The sequence below is a fragment of the Saimiri boliviensis genome, chromosome 5, assembly GCF_048565385.1.
Source record: "Saimiri boliviensis isolate mSaiBol1 chromosome 5, mSaiBol1.pri, whole genome shotgun sequence".
In the NCBI taxonomy this organism is placed as follows: Eukaryota; Metazoa; Chordata; class Mammalia; order Primates; family Cebidae; genus Saimiri; species Saimiri boliviensis.
Window position 1 is genome coordinate 17,236,289 of NC_133453.1, and position 16,180 is coordinate 17,252,468.

Here is a 16,180-nt window from a genome sequence, read left to right on the forward strand (position 1 = left end):
TAGTACGGCACCACAACCAGGAAATTGACATCACACAACCCATCTACCCTATTCACATTTCACCAGGTTTAAATTAACACTGGGGAGTGTATATTTACTTCTGTGCAGTTTTGTCACATGTGTGGACTTGCATGGCCACCGCTACAGGCACGATAGAGAAGAGTTCCAGGACGAGGACCCGTCGAGCCTCCCTCTTATCGTCACATCCACCCCCTTCCCTTTCTTGTTCTCTAACTCCTGGTGGCTACTGATCTGTTCTCTATGTCTGCACCTTTGTCATTTCAATGGTGTTATATACATGGCATTACACAGTATGCTTTTTTTTTTTTTGAGATAAGCTTTTCCATTCGGCATCATTCTTTGAAATCCAGCCAAGTTGTTTTGTGGATCAGTAGTTTCTTTCTCTTTATTTCTGAGTAGCAGTCTGTGGTGTGGATGTACCACAGTTTGTTTAACCATTCACCCGTTGAAGAACATTTGGGCTGTTTCCACTTTAGGGCTATTAGAGATAAAGTTGCTGTGAACATTGGTATATAGGTTTTTGTTTGTTTGTTTTTATTATTATCATTTTTTGAGATGGAGTCTCTGTCGCCAGGCTGGAGTGCAATGGCATGATCGTAGCTCACTGCAACCTCTTCTTCCCGGGTTCAAGCGATTCTTCTGCCTCAGCCTCCCGAGTAGCTGGGATTACAGGCACGTGCCACCATGCCCAGCTAATTTTTGTATTTTTAGTAGAGACAGAGTTTCATCGTGTTGGCCAAGGTAGTCTCCATCTCTTGACCTCATGATCCACCGGCCTTAGCCTCCCAAAGGGCTGGGATTACAGGCTTGAGCCACCAAGCTCGGCCGGTATACAGGTTTTTATGTAAAATGATTTTCATTTCTCTCTAATAAATGTCCAGGGTTGCTGGATTATACAGTTAAGCAGATGTTTAGTTTTCTAAAAAACAACCAAACTTACACTTAAAAAAAAAAACCACTAAACAGAAACTACCAAAACTACCAAACTTTTTTTTTTTTTTTTTTTTTTGAGACGGAGTTTTGCTCTTGTCACCCAGGCTGGAAGTTCATTGGCGTGACCTCGGCTCACTGCAACCTCCACCTCTTGGGTTCAAGCAATTCTCCTACCTCAGCTTCCCATGTAGCTAGTATTACAGGCACCTGCCACAATGCCTGACTAATTTTTGTATTTTTAGTAGAGACAGAGTTTCACCATGTTGACCAGGCTGGTCTTGAACTCCTGACCTCAGGCTCAGGTGATCTGCCTGTCTTGGCCTCCCAAAGTGTTGAGATTACAGGTGTGAGCCACTGCACCTGACCTACCAAATTATTTTCTAGAGTGGCTGTGCCATTTTAGATTCCCACCAGCAATGTACAAGTCCAGTTTATCTACATCCTCATCAGCAACTGGTGTTGTCACTAGTATTAGCCATTCATATGGACATGCAGTAACATCTCATTGTAGTTTTATTTGCATTTCCCCAACGGCTAATGATGTTGAACATCCTTTCATGGACATATTCACCACCTGTACATCCTCTTTAATGGAATATCTGTCCATGCCTTTGATTTATTTCCTAATTGATTTACTTTTACAGTTGGGATTTAAGAGTTTTCTCTGCAGTCTAGATACTAGTCCCTTGTCAGATACGTGATTGGAGAATATTTTCTCTTCATCGCTTCATCATCTTTGCAGGATCTTTTGCAGAGAAACACTTTTTGTTTTGATGAGGTCCAGCTGATCAGTTTTTTCGTTTATCAGTTTTTCCTTTTATGAAACTCGGGCTTTTGATGTCAACTCTAAGAAAAATTAGGGTTTTGATTCATGCCTGTTATGGGCAGTGCCTGGCATTGAGAAAAAGACCCATGGCACAAGATAGACATTGCAGTGTGAATGGTTCTTCCAGCTTCTTTCTGGTTGGGTTCTGCAGTATGTCTTAATGAGCTGCCTGTTTGTTGGGGTCATGGACGCAGGGTCGCCCTTATCTTGCAAAGACTATGATCGTATGAAAAGAAAAATATTTCCAGAATAATCCATGGTACCTCCCAACATAAGATTTTTTTTTTTGCGCATAAGAGCCTCTGTCTGAAACACTCTTCCCTGCCCCTATCTCTTCCTCACTTTGTCGATCTAGCCCATTCTCCAGTGTCCGCCCATGTGGCCCTTCCCAGTGTCCGCCCACGTGGCCCTTCCCAGGAGTGCTTCCCTGGCCACTGCCTCTCACCCCAGCCCTGGTGTACCTGTGTTTTCTTTCTTGCACACTCTCCTCAATGTCAGAGCATTTGTAAAGTAAATATGTGAAAATGAAAGTAAATATCAATTAACTAATAAGACGATTTGGTTAAAGTCTGCTTCCCCTCTAGACCAGGCTTTCCCAACCTTGGCACTACTGACATTCTGGGCTGGATAATTCTTTGTTGCAGGCAGCTGCCCTGTGCCTTGTGGGATGCTCGGCAGCACCCTTGGCTTCCCTCCATCAGATGCCATGGGACCACCCTCCCTGTCTTCCCCCCACCAGGTACCATGGCACCACCCTCCCTGGCCTCCCCCCACCAGGTGCCATGGGACCACCCTCCCTGGCTTCCCCCCACTAGGTGCCATGGCACCACCCTCCCTGGCCTCTACCCTGTAGTGAAAAGCAAAAAAATGTTTTCAGATACTGCTAAATGCTCCCTGAGGGACAGAGTCATCCAGGCAGAGAACCGTGCCTTGAGACTCAGAGCTGGGAGGGCAGGTGCCGAGTCCCTTTTCGTGCCTGTTCTCTCTCTAGAATCTTAGCACGGGGCCTGGCACTGCGGTGTTTCATTAATATTTGTAGGATAAATGAAGGGATGAATCAACGTAATATGGGACACTTGTTTACACGGCAACCTTGGAAATACTACCCCGACTTCAAAGGAACGAAGTGGCTTTTGCTGGGCACTTGAGCTTCAGGAATCTAGAGTCTTCTCTGCAGTTGGGTGTGGGTTTCCTTGCACTTCTCTCTGGCTCACTGAAATGGGAACGCGGGAGCTGCTGAGTTCCTGCCTGATAAAATTCCATATCCTCCATGAACACTGCCAAAGCGGGGCTCTCACAGCCTAGAAAAGGCATCCGTTTATCCACAAGGTGGGGGCTCTCCGTGTGAGAAAAAGAGGGCCTCCAGGCAGACATAATGGGCCTTCCTTCAGGTGGCCTTCCTGGGGTGATTTGCACAGGGCAGTTTGCAGACCTAATTCAGTGTTCACCTGCTAGGTCTCCTTTCCCCCTAGCTGGGCCCTGCTCCCTTTTCACAAGGGAGAGGGGGAAAGTAGGGCTTTGGGCTCTGTTTCGCTTGGCTAAGCAGGTTAACTGGGTAGGATTGGTTTCGAAAGTTCCCAGGCAGTAAGAACAGTGGTTGTAAGATAGTTTAGGGTATATGTGAACGTTTTAGGTTTTTTCTCAGTGCCTGGCTGTTCTGTTTCCTGAACCTGAATGATAGGGCTGGCTTTGGCTTAGTAAGAAAGACGTACCCAGTGAGGAGTGAGTAGGCGGTGGGTGGGGAGGACTGATAATGTCATCCACGGTTCCCTACTGCTGTGTTGTGAGTTTCAGGAGGTGCATCGTGTCATGAGCGCTCCTCTCCTCCTGCAGAGGAACAGCTGTCCAGTCACTCAGTCTGGGGTTCACACCTTCCCCAGTGCTTTTAGCAGGAGGCTCAGCGTGGTGTGCATATGTCCACCTCCAGCTGCCAACCTTCTCAACAGGCTATAGATGAACCTGGGTTGATAAATTTGATAAGGCGGGCCGGTGGGCCAAAGCTTCAATTACTGGTGCCACAAAAGTAACTGGCTTCATTCCTTCCTCTCCCAAATAGAGAAGCCTTGGCTTGAAAATTCCAGGGAGCAGCTGGGCGGGGTGGCTCACGCCTGTCATTCTAGCACTTGGCACAACTGACGTAACTCTTCAGTGTGGGGCTGTCTTGGGTACTGTAGAAAGTTTAGCAGCATCCCTGGCCTCCATCCACTAGATGCCAGTAGCACATTCTTCCCAGGCGTGCAACCAAAAATGTGTCCAGACATTGTCAGATCTACCCTGGGGGCAGCGGGTCAATGTCGCCCACCACCGCCAGTTGAGAACCACTGCACCTAGAGTAGCAAACGTTATGTTCAGTTCTGGTGCCTTGTAAACTGTGTCACTCGTTTACTTCGAGTTCTCAATGATTTAAGCACCAGACAGAGAGGCAGAAAGAAGACAGTGTTTCTTGACCTTTTTCTCAGTTGACCCTTTAAACTCTGTCACAAGATGCAGCCTCGCATACAGAACACTGGCTTTTAGGCATCCGGTGTTTTTTTTTTCCATGTACCATGTATACAGTCTTGCCAGAGTCTTTAATTTTTCTGGGTCCTAGTTTTTATCATCTATAAATACTACTACCTATTTCTTAAGTTGAGGGTTAAAGTAGATGTTGAAAAGGAAGCTCCAGGTACAGTGTCTGCCACATAGTTGATGTCTTATTCTGTTTTCATCTGTAACAAAATACCACAGACTAGGTGGCTCATAAAAATTATTTCTCACTGTTCGGGAGGCTGGAAAGTCCAAGATCAAGGCGCCAGCAGGTTCAGTGTTCAGTGAGGATCTGCTTTCTAGTTCATAGATGTGGCCTTCCCTGATAGAAGGGACTAGCTAGCCTTCTGAGGCCCGTTATCAGGGCATCACCATTCATAAGGCTTCACCCTCATTACCTCCGAAACACCCAATTTCTAATACCATCACCTTGGGGGTTAGGATTTCAACAAATGAATTTTGGAAGCACACAGTTACTCAGACCACAGCAGCAGGCGCTTAGTAAATGGTGGCCATTATTCTTAGAGGACTTGAGAATGTCTTTCATACATTTTAAGCAAATTTGAATTTTTTTTAAAGTTGGCAATAACAGTAGTTGCTGATACCTAAAATAGTAATGGAACAGTTAATTTTCATAGAATTACAATTTATTTCATAAATGTGTATTGAGTTGCTACTATATACTAGGTACTATGCTAAAAACAGAGAATAAAAGTCATAATCCCTGCCATAAATATCTAATATGTAGATTTGGCCACATAAATAGGTCGAATCATGTTCACCAAAATAGCAACGCCACTAACTGAAAAAAACTCAACGTGAAATGGTCTGTGGGTTGTAATGGGGTGTAACATTTATCTTAATGTATATAAAAAGATTCCACTCTATTTCAACTCTTTCTTTTTTTTTTTCCAATAAATGCCATTTTTATTAAAGTTTTATGAGTCTTTGATTTAGCCACGGTTGTGCTCCATCACCTTCTCTGCCCCCGTTTAGAACACATTTCAGCTGTTCCAGAATCTAAGTTCCTGATAAAAGGAAAAGGGATGCTTCTTGTAAGTGGTGATGTCCTTAAAGAAATTTTGAAAAATACAGAACGGTATGCAGAATAATAAACAATATTCATCTTCCCACCATCAGAAGTAACTATATATTTTAATATCTGTCTTGTCTTTTTTTTCTGTGCCTGTGTATAATTTTTACATAGTTAATTATACCATAGGTTTTTTTTAAATTAAGATATATCCAGAATATATTGCCATGTCTTTAAGTTTTCTTCGGAGACAGATTCTTAACAGCCAAAGGCTGTTGTGTTGGATGGATGTCATTAACTGCTCCTTACTGTTGGATGTTTTAGGTCGTGTTCTCCCAGAAGCAATCCCTGAGCCAAGGATAAGGTGCAAGTGATTCATTAAGGAAGGGCTCCCAGGTGAACAGTAAGGGAAGGGGAAAAGTGGGAATTAAAAATGGAAGAAAGCAAGCAAGAAATATCAGGTGAAGTCCCTCACTCAGAGCTCATGGGGAGCTCTGGAGAGTCAGTTACACCCAGACCAGTCGCCAATGGTGATTAGTCTTCAGGGAGGGAATGGTGTTTGTGAACTGTCAGCCATTTAAGGCCCACTAAGAAAGTGTCTTCAACTCCCACTAGTAATTGTCCGAGGTAACAGGTACAAAACATTAGCAACAAAGCACACAGAAACTAGGGGATAAGTGCACAAAGCTGGTAAAAGGTAACCCACAGTGTCCCTTCCATGGGAGATTTAGTTTGCAATTATAATTGCTGTTGCAGTTATTTATTGCAAAGAATCTTGCAATGTTTTTGCTACTGAAAATAAGAGTAAACACTTTTAGACCTGAATCTATTTTTTTATTATTACATTATTAATGTAATAATATTATTACATTATTATTATTATTACATTAGGATTGATTGATAGAAAGAGTATTACTGTTCCAATAGGTAGATACATTATTAAGATTAGATTTTTTAAAAATCAATTTACACTTCTAACACTTGATAGTCATTTTTTTATTGGCAAGAATCCAGAGAGTGTTAGTTTCTCATCTCTGAATTGGGAACCCCTATTATTCAGAATAATCAGGGTTATTCTGAAGGATCAGAGTCATGTTCATGGCCCAGTTTTGGGTATAGATTAATAAATATGATTGTAAGAAAATGTATCTAGATACTGATAGAGTTTGCATTTTATTAACACGTTTAAGAATTCATGGTTGTATTTTATTTTTATAAATACTAAAAATGTAATTAGTATGTGTAATATTTTTTATGTCTAAAAAGGGTACTTCCATGTCTCTTGCTGAAGAGAGAAAATAAATTTAAAAGGTGCTTCCTTGTTTTTAAAGATTGAGAACCACTGGTCAATATCACTATAATGTCTTGGGTCACCTCTTGGTTTCTAGATTAGGAAATCACCCATTTGGACCATTACATCTTAAAGACATGTTAAAAAGAAAAGTCTATAGGACTTTATACATAAGTAAACCAGATTTAATGATCTAAGTCAGCAGACTGAAACTGTTAAAGGTTTTCTGGGACATTCCACCTCCATTTCCACAGTCACCAACCCCTTAATTCTCTTACAGAGACAGCAAAACACACCAGCATTGTCTTAATGTATTTCTGGGTCTTAAGTAGTCTAAGGAAGTTATAAAGATACAGACAGGGCTTTATCAAGACACCAGTGTTTGACTGTTTTCTTAGCTTGATCCTGGAGACTTTCTAAGTAGTTGCTGAAATGCAAAACAGAGTATTTCAGGTCTTGAGCATTGAAGAGGACAAGAAGAAGTGAGCCAGCATTTACTGAGCACTTGCTCTGAGCCAGGTATTAGGCTGGTTAATGTGTCTTTCTGTTTGCACCTATTGAATTCCCATGGCCACCTTGGAGATAGGATTTCTATTATGTCAGAGAACAAAGCTAAGGCAGATAAAGATTGTGACTTGCCTTGGATCTCTTTGTTAATGGGTGGTAGAATTGGACTTTGAACCTTAGGTGAATTTCCCTGAAACTTAGAGGAAAATAGAATAAATATCCTGTAATCTTGAATTTTAAAAGACAGATAGCTAAGAAAGCTCTAATCTCCTCCTTCCCCCTAGCCTTTTCCCATCAACTCAAAGAGATTTCAGAGCAAATAATGTATGGATAAAAGGCACTTGATGCCAGAGTGTATTTAACAATAAGATATGTGTATTTAACAATAAGATATGTGTCTTTTCATTGAAGGAACCACTTAGATGTTGTTGCTATACTATCCAGTGGCTGAAAAGTTATTTCCTAAATATTTTTAAGTTCCTTTTTGCCCAAATTAATGTCATAGGATGAACATACACTTTGAAGTTAGACAAACATTTTTTAAAAATTCAAATTTCTCTAAGTCTTTCTACACTAGCCTGAAGTAACACAGTTTAAAACTACAAAGCTGCTGTCCACTTGATAAATTGGCATTTCCTGTTCTCTAAATTTTAAAGATGCTGAGTCATTTTGGTAACACTCAGTACGCTTCCCAAGGATTACCAAGATGCATTTTAGTTTGCTTGCTCACCTGATTTGGTATCATCAGAAAATGTGGTAGGTGTCTGGAAAATGAAGACAAGTCTTGGTGGACATTATTTCAGTAATGCTTACCCAGGTTTGAGAGACAGAGACCATATGTGAGGCTTAACCCTGATGACTTGTGCATTAACAATTACCGTCACCTTACAGAGACAGGCTTAATCTCCCTGGGTCACCTCCTAAAGAGTCTCTACAATGCTTCTTGCCAAATACGCTTGACAGTGTTGGCAAAGAACTGGTGAGAAACGTTTGGCCTGAATGCTGGACAGCATGATTCTACTTAAGGCCACTCAGAAGTCTTGGTTTGGCAGCCCAAAACCTTTCCTGTAGATTTTTCCTTTCTTTCTTTCTTTCTTTTTTTTTTTTTTTTTTTTTTTTTTGAGACGGAGTCTCGCTTTGTCGCCAGGCTGGAGTGCAGTGGCGGGATCACAGCTCACTGCAACCTCGGCCTCTCAGGTTCAAGCGATTCTCCTGCCTCAGCCTCCCGAGAAGCTGGGATTACAGGTATGTGCCACCAGGCCCAGCTAATTTTTGTATTTTTAGTAGAGGCGGGGTTTCACTGTGTTTGTTGGTCAGGATGGTCTTGATCTCTTGACCTCATGATCTACCCATCTCAGCCTCCCAAAGTGCTGGTTACAGGCGTGAGCCACTGTGCCTGGCCTTTAACTGTACATTTTTCTTTTCTTTTTTGAGACAGAGTCTCACTCTGTCACCTGGGCTGGAGTGCAGTGGCACGATCTCGGCTCACTGCAGCCTCCACCTACTGGGTTCAAAAGATTCTCATGCCTCACCCTCCCGAATAGCTGGGACTACAGGCACGGCTACCATGCCCAGCTGATTTTTGTATTTCTTGTAGAGACAGGGTTACATCATGTTGGCCAGGCTGGCTTTGAACTCCTGGCCTCAAACAATCCACCCACCTGGGCCTTCCAAAGTGCTGGATTACAGGCATGAGCCACCGTGTCTGGCCTATAGACTTATTTCTTTGGGAAACCCTGGCAAGAAAAGCTGTTGAGAGATGTCATGATTCGGACATAACCTACCTGCTGTTTTTCTCTACCTGCTGTAGCCCCTGTAGATTATAAAGGGGCCCTAGATTACAAGAACCAGGATCCTAGCAACACAGAGACCAGAAGGATAATGAGACTTTCCCAGTCCCTGAGAGGTCAGCTTTCACTGAGGGGCGGGGTGGGGAGAGGCTGAGATAAATCCGGGGACTCCCCTTGTCGCGCTATGTGTCAGTTGTTCGTCGCTGGCGTCTGCATTGTTAGGATTCCAATTTTAGGGTGGGCTTGATTCAGGAGACTGGCGTAGGATTCCAATTTTAGGATGGGCTTGATTCAGGAGACTGGCTGCTGTCACAGGAGGGCAATCCACTTTCGATTCTACCAGCCCGGCTTTTATTGCCCAGCGGGCTTATTTATCTTGTCATCATCCAGTCTAGATGGCCGTGGGAGGCTAACCCATTCACTGTCAGCAGCTAGGTTTTCATAATTTGATTTTCCACTGATGTGAGCCATCGGTGTAAAACGGTGTCACAGTCTGGTTTTCCTAATTTGAATTTGGATATAGTCCGCAGAGTGGTGTAACTGGACTTTGGATTTTCCTTATCACTGTTGCCCAGCACTTCCACAGTTAATTTAGAGTTTGTTAGATAAGGGTGCTCAGTGCTACTTTTGCCTCACTAAAAGAAACCAGAGCTCCCTGGAGAAGTGGCTGATTCCATCTGGAATGGAAGATGAACAAAATGAGCCTAAACATCTTGTCAGACTGGAAAGCAAGGAGGTTAACAGGACTACAGGGTCTTATCAGAAGGTTTAAGAACCAGTGCGAAGAGGCTCATTTTGAGCATCAATAAGAATAATATTTGCAGTGGATCAAGACCCTTAAAGTATGTTGAAAAACATGAGTTTATAGTGATACAGAAAACAAAACCCTCTAGTCAATCAACCTATTTTGAATTATTTTGAAAACTGTTAGATATGGAAGATGTATCTAGAATTTATCCTGCCCTGGTAATGCAAAATAAACCTCAGGGTAACCCAGTAGTTCATTATGGGAAATTTCTTTTTAGATAAATATTCTAATAAGTGAAGAAGGAAAGTGAGAATTATAACAGTGCATATATTTGGTAGTTCCTAATAAGACAGTGCACTTAGACAGTCATCATGAGCAGCTGCTGACACCCCAAAGAGACAACTGTCGACTGATTCCAACACGCTCTACAGCACCTCTACAAAATATGCTTGCAAAATGAGAAAATTGGGGCTCGGCAAGGTGGCTCATGCCTGTAATCCCAGCACTTTGGGAGGCTGAGGTGGATGGATCACGAGGGCAAGAGATTGAGACCATCCTGGCCAACACGGTGAAACCCCATCTCTACTAAAAGTACAAAAATTAGCTGGGTGTGGTGGTATACTCCTGTAGTCCCAGCTGCTTGGGAGGCTGAGGCAGCTTGAACCCGCAGAAGTTGCAGTGAGCCGAGATCATGCCATTGCACTCCAGCCTGGCGACAGAGGGAGACTCCATCTCAAAGATAGTTAGATAGAGAGAGAGAGAGAGAGAGAGAGAGAGAATACTGACTCAATCTGATCAGTCCCTACAGCTAGGATCAGCAGGCTTTTCACATAGAGGGCCACATAATGACTGTTTTTGGCTTTGCAGGCTACACTGTCTCTGTTGCAGCTCGGCTCCTCTGCTCAGCTCCCTATCATAACACAAATGCAGCAATAGACAAAACCAAATGCATGGTCAGATCGGGCACGTAGGCTGTAGCTTGCAGACCGCTGCTCTAGCTCTAATAGTTTACAGCAAGAACAGGAGATACAGGGACTTGTTGAGTGGCATCACGTTGATGCAGTTAGCAAAATCTAGCCCAAAGAAACTCTACAGGACAAAGCCTTGGCTTCTTTTTTTTTTTTTTTTTTTTTGAGACGGAGTTTCGCTCTTGTCCCAGGCTGGAGTGCAATGGCGCAATCTTGGCTCACCTCAACCTCTGCCTCCTGGGTTCAGTCAATTCTCCTGCCTCAGCCTCCTGAGTAGCTGGGATTACAGGCACGCGCCACCATGCCCAGCTAATTTTTTTGTATTTTTAGTAGAGACGGGGTTTCACCATGTTGACCACGATGGTCTCTATCTCTTGACCTCGTGATTCACCTGCCTCGGCCTCCCAAAGTGCTGGGATTACAGGCTTGAGCCACCGTGCCCGGCCAGCCCTGGCTTCTTCAACAAAAAAAAGTCCAAGGAAAAAGTTAAAAATAAGGTAACTAGAGGAAGATTTTAAAAAGGCAAGAGATGTAACCAGTTGCAATGTACGAAGCTTACTTAGATCCTAATTCAAATATACTATATAGAAAAGACAGTTAGATAAATGTGAATATGGGCTAGATATTTAACATGTTAAGGAGTTCTTTTGCGGTGTGATGATGTTATGGATATATATTTTAAATCCTTAGGTTTAGACTATATGCTGAAATTATTTTGAATGCTGTTATATGATGTCTACAGTTAACTTCAAAATTATCTTTGATTTGAGTAGAAATAAACCAAGCCATGCATTGATAATTGTTTTCTTTTGGATGTGGAGTATAGGAGGGCATATTAAATATTTGCATCTATTTGATATCTCCCATGGTATAATAGTTTTTAAAATATACATATGTTTTACAGAACATGATCACTTTACACCTTTTCTAGAGAATGAGAGGGGATGGAGAACTTTTTCTCCATTAGACGCTTCTATGTCCTCCCAAAATAGGCGTGCACCGTCCAGCTAAGAATGGACACAGAAGAATCTTTCCCGTGGTTTTTCCCACCAAACTGTCTGCCTACAACTTATTATGCCACATAGAGCAGACTAGATTTGTTCATGTGCTATATGTAAACTATTTTATAAGACTCTATGAGGTAGAAAATGAGCTTCCTCATTTGTGACTGGGGATCCTAGTCTCCATTGCTCAGTTGTTCAGCACCAGTTCCAGGCTAAGGGTCTGGTCGCAGGTGCTCACACAGCCTCGAGAGGTCATGGCAGTGGTGGCCATGGCGGGGTGTGAGGCAGCAGGGAGCAGCAGGAGCGGGGCACACTGGAAAGCGGGTGCCCAGCCCGTAGGGGTGGCAGCTGTGCAGAACGTTTGACGTGGGGGTGAGGGCCCCGTCATACCAGAACTTCCATTCTTTTCCGTTTTCCCTGAGAATAACCCTAATCTAGACTTCTGATGTTTTTTGACTTTTAGTTGCCAAAAATATTTTTAGAACACTCTGTATTGCACATCAAACACCTGCTGGATGAGTCCCACTGGTCAACTTCTGATTTTGTGTCTGCCAATGAATGGTAAGGCCCTAAACTGACCCTGTGGGCACCAGGAGTCTAAAGTCCCTGCTTTCCGTGAGCTTCTAGTCTACTTGGGAGGAAAGAAAACATACTTGGAAAACAACTAAAATGAGAGATGCAAATAGGAAATGTGATGGGAATTCAAAGAAGGGAATGAAGAACCCCATCTTTAACAGTCAGGGAAAACATCACACACACCCTGGAAGGATTTGGGAAGAAGTGTTGCCATGGCTAGGTGGAGGCTAAGGGAGAGGAGCAGAGGCTCAGATTGGGAAGGCAAGCTCTATCAGCAGGAACTATGACTTGAAAAAGAGAAGGGTTGGTAAATTTTTGGAGACTAGTGCCCCTCGCCGCATAGCCCACCAGGGGATAATTTTTTGGAACAGTCAAGTGAAAACAGGCAGCAAATTGTTGAAAATATGGCACTGAAGGCAGAGAGTCTGAGGATTTGAGCTGCATATTTGAGCATCACCTGTGTAGAAGAGACGGTTGACGCCATTGCATCTGTAGAGTGGGTTCCTCTAATGTCTACCATTGGCCAGTGGTGCATTTATAAATGTTGGGGATGTATTTTGAATCTGGCATTTGCAAAACTAGCATCCCATTAGTTACTACATTAAATCATGGCTAAAACTCAAAGCGGTACCCCACTATTTCAAAAACATTCCCCATACGGAAAAGCAGAAAGGTTTGAAGTAAGGGAAACTAGAAGAACATGGGGAAGGAGATAGCTGGGAGATAGCTGGCACTTGGAAGGATATGCCTGTGGCGATGGCTTTATTGATGGGCTTATGGTCTTCCCTCCAATGATGGCCTAGAGACTTACGTTTTGCTGTTGTGAAAACAATATTCAAGAAAACGATAATCTTTCATCTTGTTGCTATGCAGTACATTTGGGCAGCACTCTTATTTCTCTCTGATTCGAAAGTGTAAAGTGTAATTTCTCTTAAAAAGGAAAATAAACAGGAGGTTTCTATGTACTTCCCCATTATGGTGTCTGCTTATTCGAGAGATAAGCATCGCAAAGCTTGAGAATTCCAGGTTACTTCATGTACATGAATGTCTATTTGGACATGAGTGTATTTCATTGTGAGGAATTATGCAAGCCTAAAGGAATGTATAGATCACCATCCACTCTCCTGGCTACTGAACTTTGGAGAAAAGTGAAAGCTTATTCTTAGATATATATAAGCCAGGTGCATTTAAACGAGTGAGCATTTGGCCTAGGAAGCCAAGCAAGGCCAAGGAGGAGTTATGCCCAATACATCAATCAAAAGTAATTCTGATTCCAAGTTCTGCACAGCTTAGCACTGTCCCCAGTGCACTTTTATGAAATTGTGCATAGACAGCTCTCAAAAACTTCCCAAGTCCAAGAAACACAGAAAAACACCCATAGCAGCTTTTTTCCATGTCATAGTAAAATTATTCTTTGAGCAAAAATGTATAATCAAGCGAAATTCTACTAAATAAGATACTTATTTATTTGAGAGACTGTCCTTGTGACTTTAAGACATTGGAGCTGTTAGATGTCTCACTGTCACTGGTCCATTCGCCCTGTTTTTACAATGTTCTCTCTCTCTCTATATATCTCTGTAGTTTTTGAATCTATCAACTTTAAGCTACCAGAGGGAAAACTAGTTTAATGTCCACGCCTTATGAATGCAAATTCTAATATTTATTCAAATATTCACTAATCTAGGAGGATTTCTTTGAGGAGGCTTCAGGAGTACAGATTGCAGCAGGCCGAATATAGACACCAGAATAGACTATAATGCAAGAGTCAACAATTGAGATGGATGAAGTTGGCCACTGAATTTGGACATTTCTAACAAAGATTGTACACATTGTTTTGTACTTATGATGGCTTTGTGCTGTATTAAATTTTAAAGAGGAAGCTTATTGCCCAAGAGAAAGAAAAGGCAAGAGGGAAGAAGGGAGGGGAGAACACAATTTCTAGTTTTTAGATGACATGAATAAAGCTTCCACGGTGGGGATTTGGAAGCTCTCCAATGTCCAGTAGGCTCCAGGAAACTCAGTGGATTGTCATGGCATTAGAGCCAGTCCTAGGTGCCAAAGTCAAAATAGGCCACGCTGGCCAGTCAGCCCAAGCAGGAGCAGCGTATGTAGGTCACTTACATGTTATGAATTTAGACAGGCTGAGTTTACACAATCGTTTTACAATTAAGCTCTGGAGAAACACAGAACGTTCTAAATCTTTAGAAAAATGCTTGTTTCACAACATATAAGAAAATTGCAATGTCAACTAGAATGATGGCCTCAGTGGTTCACATTGGGGCCATCTGTGTCGGGGAGCCGGGTGGGGAGTTCTGTGTGTACCCACAGTCTTTGCTGGAGGTAGTGCTGGCTCTTCCCTTGGAGAGTGTCTTGAGCTGACCTTGAGGATCAGGATTAAACACAAGCATTTTCGTAGCCACAGTCCATAAACACTATTTTGATGCAGTGAAAAATAATTAATAAAAACAAAGTATTTATGACCCATCGGATTAATCTCACAAGTGTTTGTTGAACATCTCCTATGCCCTAGGGTGGGAAGCACAGGAAGGGCATTGAAAGGAAGGTAAGGAGACACCAAACACCGGGCCAGTTTGGCCTGACAGTGCCTGTGTCTCCCCGCAGAGCACAGAGAGAGTCAGGATTTCCCCCTCCCTCCAGATCACCTGTCTCTTCAAAGGCTCCCCTCTGTTTTATTCTCTGCAGTCACCCCCAACCTCCCACACGTAATGAGAGAGGGGCTCATTGGCTCCGCGGGAGACTTGTGCTTATCGGGAGCCCAGGCCTCTCAGGGAAGAACTGAATTAGCCGCATCACAAATGCTGCTTTTGTTTTACCAGCTGCCACTGTTAAGTTCTTACTTAATGAAAGTATTTGCTTTTCCATAAACACATGTAAATTTCCTACCTCTTACTTTTCATAGCCAGAGAGAGCTCCGGTGAGTGATAATTAAGGAAGGAAGCTTATTTAAAACAAATCACTATAGTCGAGGGTATCGGTGTAAGCAGCGCCATCCTCAAAATTTCTGAATTTGCTATTGTTCTACCCTGTTGTAACTTTAAAGCTGTCACTTAAGTGTCTTTTAATTAGTAATTCTTTAATTTTAAAAGCAGTGTGCTTATGGTTAAAGAATCAAGCCCAAGTGGTGATAAGATAATCATAGCAAGCCAAGGGATTCATTCCCTTGTTTGATATCCTCCAGGGGTTTCTTGTGACCCTCGGAATGAAATCCCAGTGCCTTTCCAGGCTCGACAGGACCTTATCACATCTGAACTCTCCTTCAGCTTCACCCTCCTGTCTCCCTTCTCTTCTCCACGACCTTGACTTCACATCTACACTGGCCTCTAACACACCAGTTTATTCCCACTTCAGGGCCTCGGCCCTGCTCTCCCTCTACCCAGCGCACATTTTACCCATCAGCCTGTAGCTCCTTCCCCCATTCAGGTCTCACCACCCACGCTCCTGCCGCAGAGATGGCTTCCCGACCACCCTGTCTAATGCCCACCCCCGTCTGCCTTTCATCTGCTCCCATTCCTGTATTTTATTATCATGGCTGTTACCCTTTTCTGAAAATGCTTTATTGCTTGCTGGTTTATTTTCTGTCTCCCTTCTAGATTGTAAGCTCAGTGAGGGCAGGGATCTTGTCCATTTAGTTACATCATATGCCCAGCACTTAGAAAAGGGCCTGGCACACAGTGGACCTTCGTAAATATTGGTTTAATTGGATGAAGGGCACTATTGAGAATTAAATAATGAGTAGGCCTGGCATGGTGGCTCATGCCTGTAATCCCAGCACCTTGGGAGGCTGAGGCAGGCAGATCACTTGAGGCCAGATGTTCAAGAACAGCCTGGCAAACATGGTGAAACCTCGTCTCTACAAAAAAAAAAAAAAATACAAAAAGTTGCCAGGCAACATGGCACACACTTGTAATCCTAGATACTGAGGAAGCTGAGATATGA

At 43.0% G+C, this 16,180-nt stretch overlaps 1 protein-coding gene across 5 annotated transcripts in view; it reads left to right on the top strand.

Moving 5' to 3' along the window:
• SERPINE2 (serpin family E member 2) overlaps window positions 1–16,180 on the top strand; it is a 66,175-nt gene that overhangs the window by 22,373 nt on the left and 27,622 nt on the right. The gene's annotated exons all lie outside the window — the stretch shown is intronic.